Source organism: Pinus tabuliformis, chromosome 9 (assembly GCF_031772625.1).
Source record: "Pinus tabuliformis cultivar Carrire ecotype Pingquan chromosome 9, CPIR1, whole genome shotgun sequence".
Classification (NCBI taxonomy): Eukaryota; Viridiplantae; Streptophyta; class Pinopsida; order Pinales; family Pinaceae; genus Pinus; species Pinus tabuliformis.
Window position 1 is genome coordinate 277,037,961 of NC_142307.1, and position 18,998 is coordinate 277,056,958.

The window sequence follows — 18,998 nt, forward strand, 5'->3', positions numbered from 1 at the left end:
TTCCAAAACTCTCTTCGCCTCGTCTAAGAAGGGACAACAGTGGATGGCGTGATCGCCTTCACACAGTCTGCAGGGAGATCTAGCTCTCCCTCTTTGTCCTTCACTCTCTCTAGTTGATGGTAGACATTCAACATGGCTATCAGAGGTTGACGCTACCGGATTGTGCAATCTGGGGGACCAGTCCCTTAGTATCCGGGGAATACAGGGACAATCTCGATGGAAGTGGTCTCCCTTGCATATGACACATGGCGATTTAGGCCCGGTCACTGCTGTGTGTGGATTTTTTCTAGATGACTCATGTTTGCCCCCAGTCGCCTTTGGCTCCTTCTTCTTCTTCTCTTTCTTCTTCTTCTCCTTCTTCTCCTTAGGAACTTGGTTTTTAGCTTTACCAGTTCCCTCAAGCGAAGAGGAAGGGGGAGAGGAAGAGTTAGAAGAGGTAGAAGGCTGGTGGTTAGCTTTAGACTCATCTAGCTGTCGATTCGACTGTTCAGGAATGGTGGTGTTCTGAACTACATTGGTTGAAAAAAGCCAGACAGGTAGGCCAATTGTCAGTCCTGGAAGTGACAATGTGGCCATGTGGGGCGCACCAACATCTCCCCAAGAGGAGAAGGGACTAGGATTTCCACCAAGGGGAACTCCTTGGTTGGTGTGCTCCATTTTTTCAACTGAAAGATCAACGCAGGAATAGGAGGTGATTTTGTTCCGTTTAAAATAAATTATTAACGACGCTTTAGACACAACTTGCTTTTTCAGTTTTAAAGAGTCGAGAAAAAGCTAAAGATGACTCTAGTTTCCTTCGATATTTTAACGAGCCCGAAGTGACAAATGCTCGGATGGACTTTTTCTGTTATAGAGTCTGAAAAAGCCAAAAGGAACTGCTCTAGAGTTCTAGGTAGAGGGTGTGCCAAACTTTTTGCAAAACCGCAGAATACTTTTTAGGGTACAAATGGTCAATCTTCCCGAATGCTGTGTTCAGTGCATTGTGAATTGTAGGGCGGCCGATACAGCTTCCTAAGGATAAAGGCTTTATTCCTATAGGGGTCTCCCAATATATACGCGACGGTACGTGGGAGCACAATCCGTAGTGATACTTATCGCTTCACCGTGGAGGAATCACCCAACCACTCAACGGTAAGATACCAGGTTTTACGACACCGGAACACGTATCTAGCCTAGACCTCTATGTTGTGCGTTATGTTACAAAGCGTTGTTAAGTTCATTTAGTTTATTTTAGGTTGATCTTGTTTAGCAGTTTGCCTTTATGGATCACCACGAGATGTATGGTACAACTTCCTAAATGCAGTCTAAAGATGATAAGCAAGCTTTATATATCTTTTCAACAAATGAAAATCCTAACTACAAAGGGAAAAGAAAGACATCATCTTTTCTCAATGAGCAATTAGCACACTCTAATGCACTTTTCCTAAATCGAACATGCAAACTATCAAAATGCAATATGCACAATGCAGGTGTTTGTTTTCCGCTTTCTTAGTATTGATGCCTACAAAGAAAGCTTTTTGTACAACTTCGATTTTGCTTTTAAAATGACAAATACAAACAAGTTCACTTTTCCGAAATCAGAGAGGGTAGAAGAGATTATTGCACTTAACGATTTCAGAAATGAATACTTTTTTTGACAATTTAAAAGAGACAAACTCAAACCATAAACAAAAGCAAATGTATAATCAATCTGCAAACAGCCAATGAACTCTCTCCTAAGATCACAATCAGATCTGAATCAAGGGCTACAGGATGATTATCTCACTCTTGTAAAGGAAAACTATGAACAAAGTCACAAACACATAAAAACATTCATAATCTTTTTGCACAAAATGAGGCGGAATGCCAGCAGAGAAAAGGAGTTTTCAGATCAGTACCTATGCTGGTTAAAGGTTGCAAAAACAGAGATCAAAACAGGGCAACGAACAACAGAGAACCCCAGTTGCACAAGGCCAAACTGGTTTAGCGCAACCTCAACACTGAGGTTTTGACATTTAGCGCAGGTACTCCCTTCGAGAACTACGTTGAAATGCAGACTGCCTTCACAGCAGTTGCGCTGAAGGAGAAACTCTCGTTTCTCACTAGTTCTGGGTCACAGATTGCTCAAAAATCAACAGTTTCAGGCCAAATCAGAAACACGAGCAAGGTATAAACAAAGGGATGCTTTGAGGGGGGTACTAAGATCTATCACAAGGATCATCAAATCATTTGTGAGTCTATTGTTCAGATCATAGACAAATCCAAAGACTAGATCAAGGTAGCACTGTCTACTTTGCAATCTGAGAGAAACAGATGCAGTTCGATTGTTGCTCTTGAGTCTATGAAACAAACTATGATAGAGACACAATTAAAATGACTAAAACAAATCTCCCCAGCGGAGTCGCCAATTTGTTGTGGGGAAAAATGCCTATGCAGGACGATCCTATCCACCTAAGGTGTGACAGTGCCTTAGCAACAAACAGAGACAACTATTCAAGTATTTCTTCCTTTATGAATTGAGAAAGAAGAGGGATCAATGGACTTACCGATGTCTTCCGTTTGTCCCTCGATCTAGGTCCTCTTCTCTTTGAACGTTCCTAGCTACTTGCCTCCTCGCTTGCCCAGCTTCAAGAGAACAACTACTTGAATCCTGCGAGATCACAAGAGAACAACTACTTGCGACAAGAGAAGAACACAACACAAATATAGATATTCATATTCATAAATGATTCAGGATTAGAAGTAAATCAAATACACTAATGCAATCATACATCAAGAAAACATCAACATATAGGAGAAAACAAGATAAATTTATTGATGAATAACAAGGGTTTGAGAAGAGATACAACCCAAAGGGCTCCAATCCAGCGCCTCTTCCCAGCAAATGAAATTCCTATCTTCACCCCCTTTCAAAGCATTAAGCACCCAATGATTCAGATCTCAAACTAGCAGCAATTCTTTGCAATCACAACATTCCAGCCTTTAGATCTCATGGAGGAGATATCCATATATAGATATTTGGAGAGAGGATGAGTCAGCTTGAGATCTGTCTAGTGTCCTCTCCCTCTGTCAGTTCTTGATTCCACTTGGAGGTTCTTGCTTCCACTTGGAGATTTGGAACCTCTTACTCATCACCAGTCGAATTCCCTGAGGCAAGTGTCATTTTGGAAGCTTCCTGGGTTTTGACACCTTGAGGAATGAGCCTGCCACATGTCCAATCTTGCTCAGTGCAGGTAGCCAGTGTTCCCTTTGACATTCAATGCAGGTAGCCAGTGTTCCCTTTGACATTCAACGCAGGTAGCCAGTGTAGCAGTTGACATTCAGCGCAGATGCCCAGTGGAGCCATTGACATGATCCTGATTTGACTTGTTTTGAGTGGTTTTTGGTGGAGAACTTATGTTAATTGCTGTAGTTTGTTAGCCTTGTTCCTCTAGGGGTAGGAACAACATGTTTAGGGACTTTGGATCCCTTATATTATGGACATTTCATGCTCAATGTTGTAAGGCACAAAAATGTCTATAACACTACCTAGTTTTGATTATGGTACAGAGGGACAGAGGAAGTGAATTTGTGTGGCTTCATAGATGCAGATTGGGCAGGGTGTCCATTAGAACGAATGAGTACAATATGTATAATTTTTAAAGTTGGGTCCGCAATGGTTTCGTAGTATAAAAGGAATCAAATATTTGTGGGACTTAGCTCAGCAAAATTAGAATACATGGTTGCAATTCAAGCAACATGTGAGGCAATCTGGAAAATAAATATACCTGTAGGACTAATTGGACAGATGATGGATCTAACTGTGATCTGTTTTTTTTGTGTATCTTGGGAGGTACTCCAAGCCCTAGTGTTGAAGAGTTGGAGGTCAAAGTGCCACAAATGAGCTTGTGGGCTTGAGATACAAGCTTGGGGGTTTTTCACCCTTCATAAATTGGGAAAAGACCATGATGTAGGTATGACATGTGATGGATGCGGATGATAGCTCTTGACGATACTATTCCAATTCATCGAGAATCGCCTTAATCCATATTGTCATTAGAGAGAAATGAATTTTTTAAGTTCACAAGGTAATTAGTGGTTACCAAGTCATGTAGGCTTGGTGTAAAAGAAGTCTAATAGATGGGTCTCCTCATCAATTCATTTAGCCCTTCTATGTGTATAAATACAAGGTGTATTGGAAATTTATAGTGCATCCAAATAGAGCAACACATATCTTGAGAACAACTTGTGGAGGAGAGGGACATCTTTGTTTTGAGGCTGCAACAAGAGAGGCTATGGTAGTGAGGTTGGAGGTTTGTTTCAAGGGTTGAACAAGGATTTGAAGGTTGTTGAAGTTGGCTAAGTATGCTTGCATGTAGGTTAAGGCCTTAAGGAGCTTAACACAGGTTTGTGTTAGGGATATTCTATTGGTTGGAACCTTGTTTGAAGGCTATCGTAAGCTACCTTGGGGTTCCGTGGTAGGTCATAGGCCAAATCACCGCAACAAGGGTTAGTGTGGGAAATATTATGGGTTGTCTTGTTCTCTAAACTTTAGTGTGGAGGAGAAGACTCATACAAGAAGAGGCCACAATCATTTGATGGATTTTTTATAACTAGTTTAAGGGTTGTTACAGCATGTGGGTGCCCTAACCCTCATAGTTAGAAATAGCAATAAAAGTGGTATTGCAGGAGGGTTGAGATGTGTGTTGGATCCTAGCTTCAGGATAAATTTTGGATCAATTAAAGGTATCATGTGGAAGTTAATGAGGAGGGGGAAATCTAGTGATTAGATGCCCTACACTAGTGACATATTCGATAATGATTGAGCATCAGACTTGTAGTAGAAGGTTGTTATGAATTGGGTCAAAGTGTTGCCATTGCTTGGGCTAGATTATGGGCTGATTGTAGGATGCCTTAGGAGTTGTTTGGAGGATCCCACGTGGATTTTTGGGAGGCCTACCAAGTATCCAAGGTGAAAAGAAGCACATTATATCGAGAGGAAAGAGGACAACAACAAGGTGTGTTGTAGATGGACCCATATATGATGGATTGATGGTGTCCTAGGTGAGGACACATTGAGGTTCCTATACCTGCGCAATAGCTCCTCTATTGCAAGGAAAAGGGTGGATTGGAGAAGTCTATGGTATCCATGTGTAAGTTTCTCCCAAGTGTGGGGATGCCCTAACTAGGTGCAGATGCTACAGGGTAGACTTGGTCTCTCATGGATTGTTGGAGGGTAGTGTGAGAGAAGACCAAGTGTCAACGAGATTGGGTACTTATGGTTTGCTAGAGGACAATGTGATAGTGTCCAAGTTGGAGCCCGATGAGAACCACCTTTGTTGTGGGGAAAAGTGCCTATGCAGGACGACCCTATCCACCTAGGGTGTGACAATGCCTTAGCAACAAAAAATGTAACTACTTGAGTATTCTTCCTTATGAATGATGAAAAAAGAAGGAAGGGATGAACTAACCATTGTCTTCCGCTAGTTCCCTTTACCCAGCTCCTTCTCTCTTTGATAGCTTTTAACCTCTTTCTCCTTCAGCAGCCCAGCATCATAATACCTGCAAGATCAAAGAAAAGAGATACTACACAAAGATAGATGTTCATATGCATAAAAGATTAGGATCAGATAATAAGAAAAACATACTAATGCAACATACATCAAGATACACAAGTATGTAGGAGAAACTCAAATGGTTTTATTGATAGAGTAATAAAGGTTCAGGAAGAGATACAACCAAATGAGGCCTGATCCAGCATAACCTTCCCAACAAAGGAATCCCTTCTTCACCTCCTTCAAAGTAAATCACCCAATAGCTCTAATCTCAAACCAACAACAATTCTCTACAAAGTACAAAATTCCACCCTCTGGATCTCTTGGATGAGGGATCCATATACAGTTATTTGCAAAGAGGATGAGTCAGCTTGTCATCTGACTAATGTCCTTTCTCTCTGTCAGTTCTTGCTTCCACATGGAGAGTGAGAGCCTTCCACTTGGAGACTGAGAGCCTCTTACTCATCAATGGTCGAATTCAGTGAGGCAAGTGTCATTGGAGAAGATTTTGGGAGCTTCCAGTGTCTTTCCACCTCGCATGATGACTTTGCCACTTGTCATTTCCCGTTCAACGCACCCTGGTAGTGCATTCACCTGCATTGCAATGCACCTGGGCAGTGTACTGGGGTGCTATGCAACGCAGGCAGCTAGTGTAGCATCTGAAATGATCCTGTTTTGACTGTTTCTGAGTAGTTTCTGGTGGAGAACTTCTGGGAGGAGCTGTGGTTTGCTGACCTTGTTCCTTTAGGGGCAGGAACAACATGTTTAGGGACTTTGGATCCCTTGGATTATGGACATTTCATGCTCAGAGATGTAAGGCACAAAAATGTCTATAACAGTTGCCCCCTAAAGTATGAGGCCGTTTATCGGGTGAAATGCTTTATTAGGAGGATCCGAAGTTCTTCCGATGCTGGGAGGAGACCTGTAATAAGATACAATACAATACATTATTTTCATACTGCTTTTCATGATTTAGCTGAGGCAGGCATTCCCATGCTCAGCTTTATAAATTCATTTACATGTACATAGGACAGACAATCGTCTGTTGGTAGACTGATGATTCTGATAGAGCCATCATCCTTTTGGTAGGATGATTATCTGTGCTGCAATGTTGTACATTTCAATGTCTTTATTTTCCTGAATATATATCGCAGCCCGGATGGATGAAACTAGATTTGAGTTCTTCAATCTCGTCCGATCTTCACTCCAAGTACAAGTCGATCCATGCGAGAAATGTGTTGAAGTCGAACATGGAAAGACATCGCTTGATTACCAGTCAATGACGTAAACTGTTAATAAGCGCGAGAGGAATCACCGATAATGATGATGACCCTCAAGGTACTGCAGTACAATTCACGTGGTGTGAATAGAGGACTTGGTGTCGAACACCACGCAAAATCTTTCGGTCGAAGGTCATTGATGTATACCTGTCGCCGGAAGTGAGAAACTTGTCATTGAGGCATGCAAGCTTCAAAGTACTGAGGGGGGTATTCCTAGATCAACTTCTTCGATAATGAGCTGATGTCGACAAGAAGTGATCCATCAAAGGAGGGCCTTAATGAATCCCACATCAATGACACGGAACGAAGCAAATGATTTTGATGGAGGTGAAAACAATATGATGATATATGATTCAGGGTGGTAATCATGAAAGAATGAAGTATAATGTATGGTAGTGGATGGGACACAATTGACTCTTTCTGAATGACTTCTCTTGAACATATCGGCGACACTTGTGTGATGGATTGGTAGCATTTACCCCAAATGTGGATGGTATGGCGATACCATGGCGATGTGACCGGTGAATGAAACAACCCAACTCGATTCGGGCACGAAGCGGAAGTGTCATGTTCAAGAGCGACTTGCTACCAATAAGATTCTTTGAGTTTTTCCCAATTTTCCCCAGTCATTGCTGACCAATACCTCTTTATTTTTGTCAAGCTTGAGGAGGATAACATATGCTTGTTCTATAATTTACCCTTCAGGTAAACCCATCGCTATGTTTTAATGAGTGTAGCGATAGTGAAACTTGTTCTCGTCTAAAGACAAGTTTGTCGCTATTAATTCTTTTAACGAGTCTAATGACAAAGATAACTCGGTCCTTTTCAATTTTAGAGAGTCTGAAAAGGTACGTAAAGTTAACCCCAAAATTCCTTTTTCGTCATCTAATCCCTTAAGCCCGAAAAAGTATAAAACAATACAGAAGGGATGAATTTTCGATAGTTTTAACGAGCCGAACAAAACAAGCGCTCAATCGTTTTGTGCAATAATCCCTCAGGTCTAAAAAGATTAAAATCTAGAGGAGGGATAACACTTCCTGTCCCTTTAATGAGTTGGAAGGCCAAGGACTCGACAATCTTTTCATATTTTATGAGTCAAATGAAAAGAGCTTAAAGAAGACTCGTCTTTTGAGGAACGAGCGATAAACAGGGTAGCAGCTGATTCCAGGTAAGGCTTGGAATTTTCCAATCATGGCAGTGTCACAAGGATGGCTAGTGATATCACTCTTCGCAGCTGTTCCTCAAAATGGGTAAACAAACAAATGGAGGTGAATGATCGGCCAATGGAAAAGTTGAGGTGACGGTGCAAACATGACCAAGGCTTTAATGGCTGATGAGGTTACATTCACGGTGGTTATTTACCGAAGGATAGTTCATTTTTTAACGAGCTTAAACGCGGGTTGAAACACTTGCTCGATCTTATGTTTATTTTTTAACGAGCATGAACTATGTGCTAAAACTGCTCGAAACTTATGTTTATTTTTTAACGAGCATGAACTATGCGCTAAAATTGCTCAATTTTTCCAATCATATGATAAGAATGTCTCAGGTCAGATTCCAATTTTTATGGAGCTTGCGCCTTACAAATCTTTGCCCAGAATCCTTTCTTTATGCAAGTTCAGAAACGACTAATCCAAAAAGCAGATAAATAACTGCTCTTTGCTTGCACTCCAAAAGGTTTTCATGCCCCCAAGTATAAAACAGAGTTTCAAGGTTACCCCTTCTTATGTCCAATAAAACATTTGTTTTACCAGGAGAGGCCTACCTCTTTCAGGTTACCCAAAGATTGTTCTGTTAATCTTGCAAACAGAAAATTTCTTCGACGATGTCTACCGAGATAAACAAAGGTGAGCGACGATCCCCGCCAATACTCACATAACTTTGACAAAAGAATCCTATTCTAGAATAACCCCTCTTCCAATCACGGATGGGGTACAGACTAGTCATATTCTCCCGTGGAAACCTACTCTATATCCGAAGTTTTCTCTGCCCGAAGCAGACCAGGATGCATGCCCCCTGGGTTCCAGTTACATCCTTCCGAATCACTCGCGCTCATCGGGAGGATGGACTGGGCGTGCAGACATTTCTTGCGTGAATAGACCATTTAGGGATGGTATATTACTATTTGCTATGCGTGATCCGGGAAATGAAAGCTGGTCCACGAGCTTGACCACTCTTCCTTCATGCGGAAAACACATTACTCTAAAGAGTGAGGAGACGATAGCTCCCATGCAATAAATATAGTCTCATCCAAGGAGTAGGTTATAATCCAAGGGTCCTTGAACTACCATGACATTCATTTGAACTGCCTTCTTCCTCAATGTTATGGGCACATTGGGAAGAATCCCTAAAGGTCGACTGGTTCCTTTATCAAAGCCTGTCGGATTTCTCATCTCAGGCAAAAGCGATGGCGAACCAAGCGCTTTCCAAGCAGTCGAGGAAAGGATACTCACAGATGCCCCTTCATCAATGATGGTACCAGCCATGACCATTCTATATATTTAAATGATAATTCTGAATGGTATGCTCGCTGGTAAGCGGGGTCTGCCTAGTTGATTCCAGTCGAAGGAGACAACTAGGTTTCTTGGAGGTGGGACCGAATAGACGGCCGGGTACGACCCTGATGAACTCCCTTCCTGTGGTAAAGGGACGGGTATATTAACCTCATGTTCATTGGAGTCTGTGTTGATGAAGAGAATTTGGATGGTGTCATCTTTATTCTCCTCAGTGACTGTATCATTCGAAGATAAAACCTCTGAAGGCAATACCGGGTCAACTGCCGCCTCGACCTTTTGACTTTCGTCTCGTATGGATTCAGTTGGTTCATCTTCAATGACAGGCACTTCAGCCGACCACTTGAGTGGGCCAGCTAGATTTTCAACTAACGAAGGACTCAGCAAGAGTTTTTTATATCGAGGAGGAAGTCGTAACAGTGAAACTGGACGACCATCCAAAACTCTTTTTGCTTCGTCTAAAAAGGGACAACGGTGGATGGCATGATCGCCTTCGCACAGTTTGCAGGGAGATCTAGCTCTCCCTCTTTGTCTTGGGGCTTCACTTTCGCTAGTTGACGGTGTGCTTTCAACATCATCACCAGAGGTTGATGCCACCAGATTGTGCAAACAAGGAGACCAGTCCCTCAGTATCCGGGGAATACAGGGACAATCTCTATGGAAGTGGTCTCCTCTGCATATGACACATGGCGATTTAGGCCCGGTCAGTGCTGTGTGTGGATTTTTGTTGGACGACACTTGTTTGCCCCCATGCGCCTTTGGCTCCTTCTTCTTCTTCTCTTTCTTCTTCTTTTCCTTCTTCTCCTTAGGAACTTGGCTTTTAGCTTTACCAGTTCCTTCAAGCGAAGAGGAAGGAGGAGAGGAAGAGTTAGAAGAGGTAGAAGGTTGGTGGGCAACTTTAGACTCGTCTAGTTGTCGATTCGACTGTTCAGGAATAGCGGTGTTCTGAATGACATTGGTTGAGAAGAGCCAGACCAGCAAGCCAATTATCAGTCCTGGAAGTGACAATGTGGCCATATGGGGCACACCAACATCTCCCCAAGAGGAGAAGGGGCTAGGATTTCCACCAAGGGGAATTCCTTGGTTGGTGGGTTCCATTTTCTCAACCGAAAGATCAACATAAGAAAAGGGTGGTGATTTTCGTTTAAAATAAATTGACACGCTTTGAAACAACTTGTTTTTTCAGTTTTAAAGAGTCGAGAAAAAACAAAAGATGACTCTAGTCTCCTTCGAATTTTTAATGAGGCCGAAGTGACAAATGCTCAGATGGACCTTTTCCGTTAAGGAGTCTGAAAAGGAACGAAAAGGGACTGCTCTAGAGATCTAGGTAGAGGGTGTACCAAACCAATCACAAAACGGCAGAATACATTTTAAGGTACGGCAGTCAATCTTCCCGAATGCTGTGTTCGGTGCATTGCGATCAGTAGGGTGGCCGACACGGCTTCCTATGGATAAAAGGTTTTAAGCCTATAGGGGTCTCCCAATATATACTTGACGGTACGTGGGAGCACAATCCGTACTGATACTTATCGCTTCACCATGGAGGAATCACCCAACCACTCGACGGTAAGATATCAGGCTTTACGACGCCGGAACACGTCTCTAGCCTAGACCTCTATGTTGTGCGTTAAGTTACAAAGCGTTGTTAGATTCATTCAATTTATTTTAGGTTGATCTTTCTTAGAAGTTTGCCTTTTGGGATCACCACGAGATGTAGATACAAATTCCTAAATGCAATCTAAAGATGATAAGCAAATCTTTTATCTCTTTTCGACAATGAAAATCCTAGCTACAAGGGGAAAAGAAAGACAAAATCTTTTCTCAAAGAGCAAAGAGCACACTGTAAATGCGCTTTTTCCTAAATCAAACCATACAAACGATCAATATGCAAATGCACAAATGCATGTATTTGTTTTTTCCTTTCTTAATATTGATGCTTATAAAGAAAGTGCTTGTACAAATTTGAATTCGCTTTTCAGTGATTAATACAAACAAGAAAAATACTCGTTTCGACACTTAGAAAAGCACAAATCCAAACCAAAAGACAAAAGCAAATGTATAATCGACTGTCTACAGCAAATAAACTTTCTCCTAAGACCAAAGTCGATACTCACGACAAATCTGAATCTAAGGACGACAGTATGACTATTTCACTTTTATAATGGAAAACTGTAAATGATGCCACAAACACAAAAAAACAATCACAGTTATTTTGTACAAAGGAGGTGGAATTAAGGCAGAGAAAAGGGGTTTTCAGATAGGTACCTATACTGGTCACAGGCTGCAAAAAACAGAGATAAAACTGAACAAAAGGAAGCAAAGAACCTCAGCTGCACAGGGCAAGGCTGATCAGCGCACCTGCAGAACAGAGAAACTGAATTGCAGCGCAGGTAGCCCCTTCGGGACCTGCGTTGAAATGCAGAGTCTCTTCACAGAGCCTGCGCTGGGGCAGAAACGAGACTTTCTCTGGGTTCTGGGTTACAGTTTGTAGTTTAATCTATGGCTTTTTGGCCGAGTACAAGCAAGCAATAAGGTACAATTAGAGGGATGATTTAAAGGAGGAGTAAGAGCTATCACAAAGGGTAATCAGATCATTTGTGAATCCATTGTTCAAATCATAAACGAATCCAGTGAGTGGATTGAAGGAGCAGTTGCCTACTTTGCATTTGACAATGGCAAATGCAGTTCGATTTAAAGCTTCCAAGTTTATGAGATAAACAATAAGAGAAGCACAAATAAACTAACTAGACATGCTCCCCAGCGGAGTCGCCATTTTGTTGTGGGGAAAAGTGCCTATGCAGGACGACCCTATCCACCTAAGGTGTGACAGTGCCTTAGCAACAAACAAAGTAACTACTTGAGTATTCTTCCTTATGAATGATGAACAAAGAAGGAAGGGATGAACTAACCATTGTCTTCCGCTAGTTCCCTTTACCCAGCTCCTTCTCTCTTTGATAGCTTTTAACCTCTTGCTCCTTCAGCGGCCCAGCAACATAATACCTGCAAGATCAAAGAAAAGAGAGACTACACAAAGATAGATGTTCACATGCATAAAAGCTTAGGATCAGATAATAAGAAAAACATACGAATGAAACATACATCAAGATACACAAGTATGTAGGAGAAACTCGAATGGTTTTATTGATAGAGTAATAAAGGTTCAGGAAGAGATACAACCAAATGAGGCCCGATCCAGCAACACCTTCCCAACAAAGGAATCCCTTCTTCACCTCCTTCAAAGTAAATCACCCAATAGCTCTAATCTCAAACCAACAACAATTCTCATCAAAGTACAAAATTCCAGCCTCTCGATCTCTTGGATGAGGGATCCATATATAGTTATTTGCAAAGAGGATGAGTCAGCTTGTCATCTGACTAGTGTCCTTTCTCTCTGTTAGTTCTTGCTTCCACATGGAGAGTGAGAGCCTTCCACTTGGAGACTGAGAGCCTCTTACTCATCAATGGTCGAATTCAGTGAGGCAAGTGTCATTGGAGAAGATTCTGGGAGCTTCCAGTGTCTTTCCACCTCGCATGATGACTTTGCCACTTGTCCTTTCCCGCTCAACGCACCCTGGTAGTGCATTCACCTGCGTTGCAACGCACCTGGGCAGTGTACTGGGGTGCTATGCAATGCAGGCAGCTAGTGTAGCCTCTGAAATGATCCTGTTTTGATTGTTTCTGAGTAGTTTCTGGTGGAGAACTTCTGGGAGGAGCTGTGGTTTGCTGACCTTGTTCCTTTAGGGGCAGGAACAACATGTTTAGGGACATTGGATCCCTTGGATTATGGACATTTCAGGCTCAGAGCTGTAAGGCACAAAAATGTCTATAACAACCTTGATGGAAAAAGTTAGTTGCAAGAGAGGCAGTTTATGAGCTCAAGGGTATGATCAACTACGAGTAGTTTGTGGAGCTCAAGAATTATGTTTGGAGAAGGACATCTACAACAGAATAGGGGAAATCCTCCTTGCTCATGTTCATTGTGGTATATGAACATCTTATAGTGATAGGTGGTAGGCCTTCATGCCCTATGTTTGCCTTCATTAGAGTAGTGTAGGAAGACCATAGTGGGCTGAAGTTCCTAAGTAGATGAGGAGTAGCAGTGGGTTGATTGAGAGTTGTGAACAAGTGGAGTTTTTAGAAACTTGATAGGAGTCTCAATGTGCTATGGCCTTGATGGAAAAGGCACAAATAGAGAGTATATTGGACAACAGAGCTTCAGTGGCCAGATGGACTTGGAGCATTGATAGAGGCAGGAGCTGCAGATCGAGAGCCTAAGGACTGAGCAGGTATAGGGTATGACCGAGGAGAGTAGATTACATGAACCAGATGGTCAATGTATATTGTTGAGGTCAGATTGGTTGTCGATGGACTTACACCAAGCCCCAGTTTTCTATCTTGTACTAAGGGCCATTATTCCTGTTACCAGAGGCCTAGATGGTTGTATTATATGTTGTTAATATAATGAAGTTGGGTTGAAAAATTAAAAAGTTGTCTATGTTGTGTGCAAAGTAGTTTATGGTTGAGATTCTTGGTTTGGTAGCATCAGTGATTTTAAGAATCTAACCTAGACCTAAAGTCGTGGAAAATCAACATGGTATCAGAGCATATCTAAGCTACTTTGAGGGACAGTGAATCAGAGTGTGTACTCAGAGGGAGTTGTGGGTGTCTACATCATTGAGCAGAGGGTTCAGTTAGATACATGGAGATGTGGTCTCAATGGAATCCCTGATGATATGGGTTGGGAGTTTTGTTGGATCAATGGTGAACCTCTTGGAATTGAGTATATTGTGTGGTGGTTTGTAGATTTTGGACTTCATATGTCTATTCATGCATGGTTGTGACAACTTGAGGGTTTCTTTGGCATGGACGAGATTAGGTTGATTGAGATGGCTTCATGTGATGGACTACATATTTCCATACTAGAGTCTTCATCATATTGTGATGTTGCATATCCGAGATTTGAGGGATTTGCATGAGTTGTATTTGATCCAGGAGGATGCGTGTTTATAGGACTGAGCCAGTGGAGATTGTGTAGGCTCACATGCAGTCTAGCCTCAGAGGGAGAAACCCTATGGAGGTTTGGGATCTTCAGGTTCACATATGATGAGGCAGAGGCATTAACGATATTTCTAGTTTCATTCTACAGGGTATGTTGTAGTGATGGATGCCATATGGGATAGTATCGTTGCCAGATGATGATGGCTACATCCTAGTCTTAGAAGTACCTCCCTCACTAAGAGGGAGTGTTGAATTTTGTTGAGCTTGGGAGTTACTCTAAGCCCTAGTGTTCAAGGGTTGCAGGTCAAAGCAACACAAATGAGCTTGTGGGCTTGGGATTCAAGCTTGGGGTTTTTCAACCTTCATAATTTGGGCCATAACCGTGATGGAGGTATGACATGTGATGGATGCAGATGATAGTTCTCAATGATATGATTCCAACTCATTGAGAATCGTCCGAATCCAAGTTGTCGTTAGAGAGAAATCAATTTTTGAAGTTGACATGGTAATTATTGGTTACCAAGTCATGTAGGCTTCGTGTAAAAGTAGTCCAACATATGGGTTTCCTCATCAATTCATTGAGCCCTTTTATGTGTATAAATACAAGGTGTATTGGAGTGTTATAGTGCATCCAAATAGAGCAACACATATCTTGAGAACAACTCGTGGAGGAGAGTAATATCTCTTTTTTGAACCTGCAGTAAGAGAGGCTAGGGTAGCGAGGTTGGAGATCTATTTTAAGGGTTGAATAGGGGTCCGAAGGCTATTGAAGGAGGCTCAGTATGCTTGCAAGCAGCTCGAGGCCTTAAGGAGATGAACAGAAGTGTATGTCAGGGCTATTGTATGGGTTGAAACCTTGTTTAAAGGTTATCATAAGCTATAGTAGGGTTGTGTGGTGGGTCGTGGGCCAGACCACCACAACAAGGGTTAGCATGGGAAATATTATGGGTTATTTTGTGCCCTAACCTTTAGCATGAAGGAGAATACTCCTACAGGGAGAGGTCACAGTCATTTGAAATTTGTTTGGTGACTCTTTTAAGGGTTGTTTGATCGTGTGGGTGCCCTAACCAGTCATAGTTAGAAATAGCAGAAAAAACGGTATTGCAGTTGCATTGAGATGTGCATTGGATCTTAGTTTGAGGATAAGTTTGTGATCGGTTAGAGGAATCCTATAGAATTCAAGGAGGACGGGTAGGTATGGTGATTAGATTCCCTACACTAGTGACATATTCCATAGTGATTGAGAAATAGACTTGCAAGAAAATATTGTTGTGCATTGGGTCAAAGTGTTGACCATTGCCTGGGTTAGTTTGTCGGTTTCTTATAGGAGGCCTTAGGAGTTTTCTGGAGGAGCCCACATGGACTGTTGGGAAGCCTAACAAGTAACCAAGGTGATAGTATAAACATTAGATCGAGAGGTAAGAGGACAACAACAAGGTATGCTGTAGATGGACCCATGTATGATGGATTGATGGTGTCCTAACCAAGGACACATTGAGGTGGCTAGATTTGCGCAATAGCTCCTCTATTGTAGGGAAAAGGGAGGATTGGAGAAGTATGTGGGAAGTCATGTGTAAGGTTCTCCCAAGTGTGGGGATGCCCTAACTAGCTTCAGATGCTACATCATAGAGTTAGTCTCTTGTATATTATTGGAGGGCAGCGTGAGAGAAGACCAAGTGTGGACAAGATTTGGAACTTATGGTTTACTGGAGTACAACGTGATAGTGTCTAAGTTGGAGCTTGGTGAGAAACACCTTCATGGACGAAGGTAGTTTCGAGAGAGGTAGTTGATGAGCTCAAGGGTCTATTCAAGTAGGAGTAGTTTTTGGAGCCTCAGACTTGTGTGTGGAGAAGGATATCTACAACAGAAGATGGGCAGTACTCCTAGATCCTGTTCATTGTGGGAGATGGACGTCTTGAAGTGATAGGTGGCAGCCCTCTGTGCCCTATGTTGGTCTTCATTGGAGAAACACAGGAAGACCATAGTGGGCTAAAGTCCCTAAGTAGCTAAGGAGTAGTAGTGGGCAGATTGAGAGTTGTTCACAAGTGGAGATGTGAATAGTTCAATAGGAGTCTCGATGTGTTGTGGATTTGATGGACAAAAGCACAACTAGAAATCAGATTAGACAATGGAGATTCAGTGGTCATATGGAGTTGGAGCATTGGTAGATGCAGGAGTTGCAGATTGGGAGTCGAAGGTTCAGGCAGATACAGGGTACAACCGAGGGGAGCTTAGAGAATCCACTACATCAGCTAGATGTTCAGTGTATCTTGTTGAGGGCAGATTGGTTTTCGATAGGCTGACACCAAGCCCCAATTTTTTATCTTGTACTAAGCACCATTATCCGTGGTACAGGAACCCTAGACTGTTTTATTATATGTTGTTAATATAACGAAGTTGGGTTGAAAAATTAAAAAGTTGTTTATGTTTTGGTGCATGTGTGATTTACTACTTTATATTTCCATTGTGAAAAGTAGTTTATGGCTGCGATTCTTGGTTTGGTAGTGTTAGTGATTTTAAGGCTCTAACGTAGACCGGAGGTCGTGGAAAATCAACATGATCTATTGTGATAATCATAGTTACATTACACTCTCTGAGAATCATGTATTTCATGATCGATCCAAGAATATAGATATCCAGTATCACAATTTATGGGACTGTGTGCAGAGGTGGATAATTTTCCTACAAAACATTTTGATAGAGGAACACGGTGCTGACATTTTGACAAAGGCTGTGTTAAGAGGGAAGTTCTAATTCCATAGGTGCAAGATAGGGGTGGTTGATAATCCTTTTCTTGCTGAGAGGGAGTGTTGAAAAATGCAACAAGAAAGTCTCAATTTGATTTTTCCTTGGTAAAATTAAGAAAATTCAAATTTCCACATCAACAGACAACTTAGATGTAGTTAACTTATGTGACATGGCTCTTGTCACTCAATTAGCTCAATAAATTCAAGTTAAATGGCTTGGAGTTTAGTTAAGCATGTCTGATTTCTAATTTGTAGCAATAAGGTCAGTTATTTCAAGTTGTTTTTAGTTTTCGAGCTTAAATGTTAGGAGTGGCAATATTGACACATCGTATAGGACCATTTACCAGATCTCTTTTGAGATTATGGAACGAACTTGCTACAATTACCTCTACTCAGTGAGAGTTTTCTTGGCAGCTTCGCTTTAACATCTAAGCCTAAAAAGCCTTCCTCTTGTTGAATAGCGGCTTCTGTGATCCATGTCAACTTTTTTGAGAATATTTTTTGGCGTAAATCACATTAAAATACATTTGTCGACGCGTTTCGAATGAACGAGTGTGGTTCATCGTCAAGAAAAGTTGAAGAACTAGATCATGGTTGCATTTTAAATAGGGAGAGCAGATATTCCAATGGCTATATTTGACTTGGAAACAGATATATCGGACTGGGCAAGTAGACTGGACCAACGGCTATATGTGACTATGAAACGCCTAAATTTGACTGGCCAATCGGAATGGACCAAGGGATAGGGATAGGGACTAGTATTATATTTGATAATATTATTTAACTATAATAATATTATTAGATAAATAATTATTATATTTAGTTATTAATAATGTATTAATAGTGTTTAATATACATATTATCAATATTATTGACATAATGTTTTTAACGTTCTGAATATTATTAATGTCTGTAATAACAAACTTATGAATGCTAAGCACCTATGGGGACTTGAACTAGTGACCTATCGCAAGGAGTGCCTTAACAGTGCACCCATTCATCGTCAATCCAAAGCCCCGTGGGCTTTAACTATATTTATGTTAATAGTAAAAGTATTAATAAATCTAAGGATTATTAATATTAATAATCTTATAGACTTATATAGTATGAATTTATTATTACTATTAGTATTCATAAATATATAACTATAATAATAGTATTATAAAAATAATTATTACTTTATAAATTATATTATTATTATTATTATTTAATTTTTTGTATAACTTATTAATAGAACTTATTAATAAAACTATTAAATTAAATATAAACTTAAATTATTAAGCTATCTAATATAAACTTAAAACTGTCTAATTAAATATAAAATTTAGATCAATAATAATCTATAATAAACATTTTTTATTAAAAGGATAACCTATTAAGTTAGTTAAATAATGGACCTTCTAATAAATTTAAGGAAAAGAATATGAGGCAAATTTTCCTAAAATGACTAAAACCAATGAGGAACTAATGAGAAAGAAAATAGTTTGTTTTAATTGTCTAGTTAATTAAAAACCGTTCTCATCAATATTTAGGAATAGAAACTTTATAAAAAGATTTTTATTCCATGTATACACAATTTGTTCTTATTATTAATCGAGAAGGGATGAAAGAGACCAGACGACCATAAATATTAAAATCATAAAAATGAAAAAAATGACTAGGAAGAGAGGGTAGGGATCCAACAACTGCTAATTTTCCAGCCGTCATCTCTATTGAGATTGCTTGGCCTTTTTTCAATGTAAATGGCTTCCCTGAATTTCTGGGGATGAAACTATGCAACCTTAGAAATAACATAGGCCTCTTCAATACATACATGATGTTTAGTCTTCTCAACATGCCCTGCTAGTGCGGAAGACCAAGTCTTCCCATGTTTTAAGTCAGCTGAGTGCTCATTAATCGTCTAATTAATAGAGCGACCAATTTCACCAATGTAGGGGGTACCACAG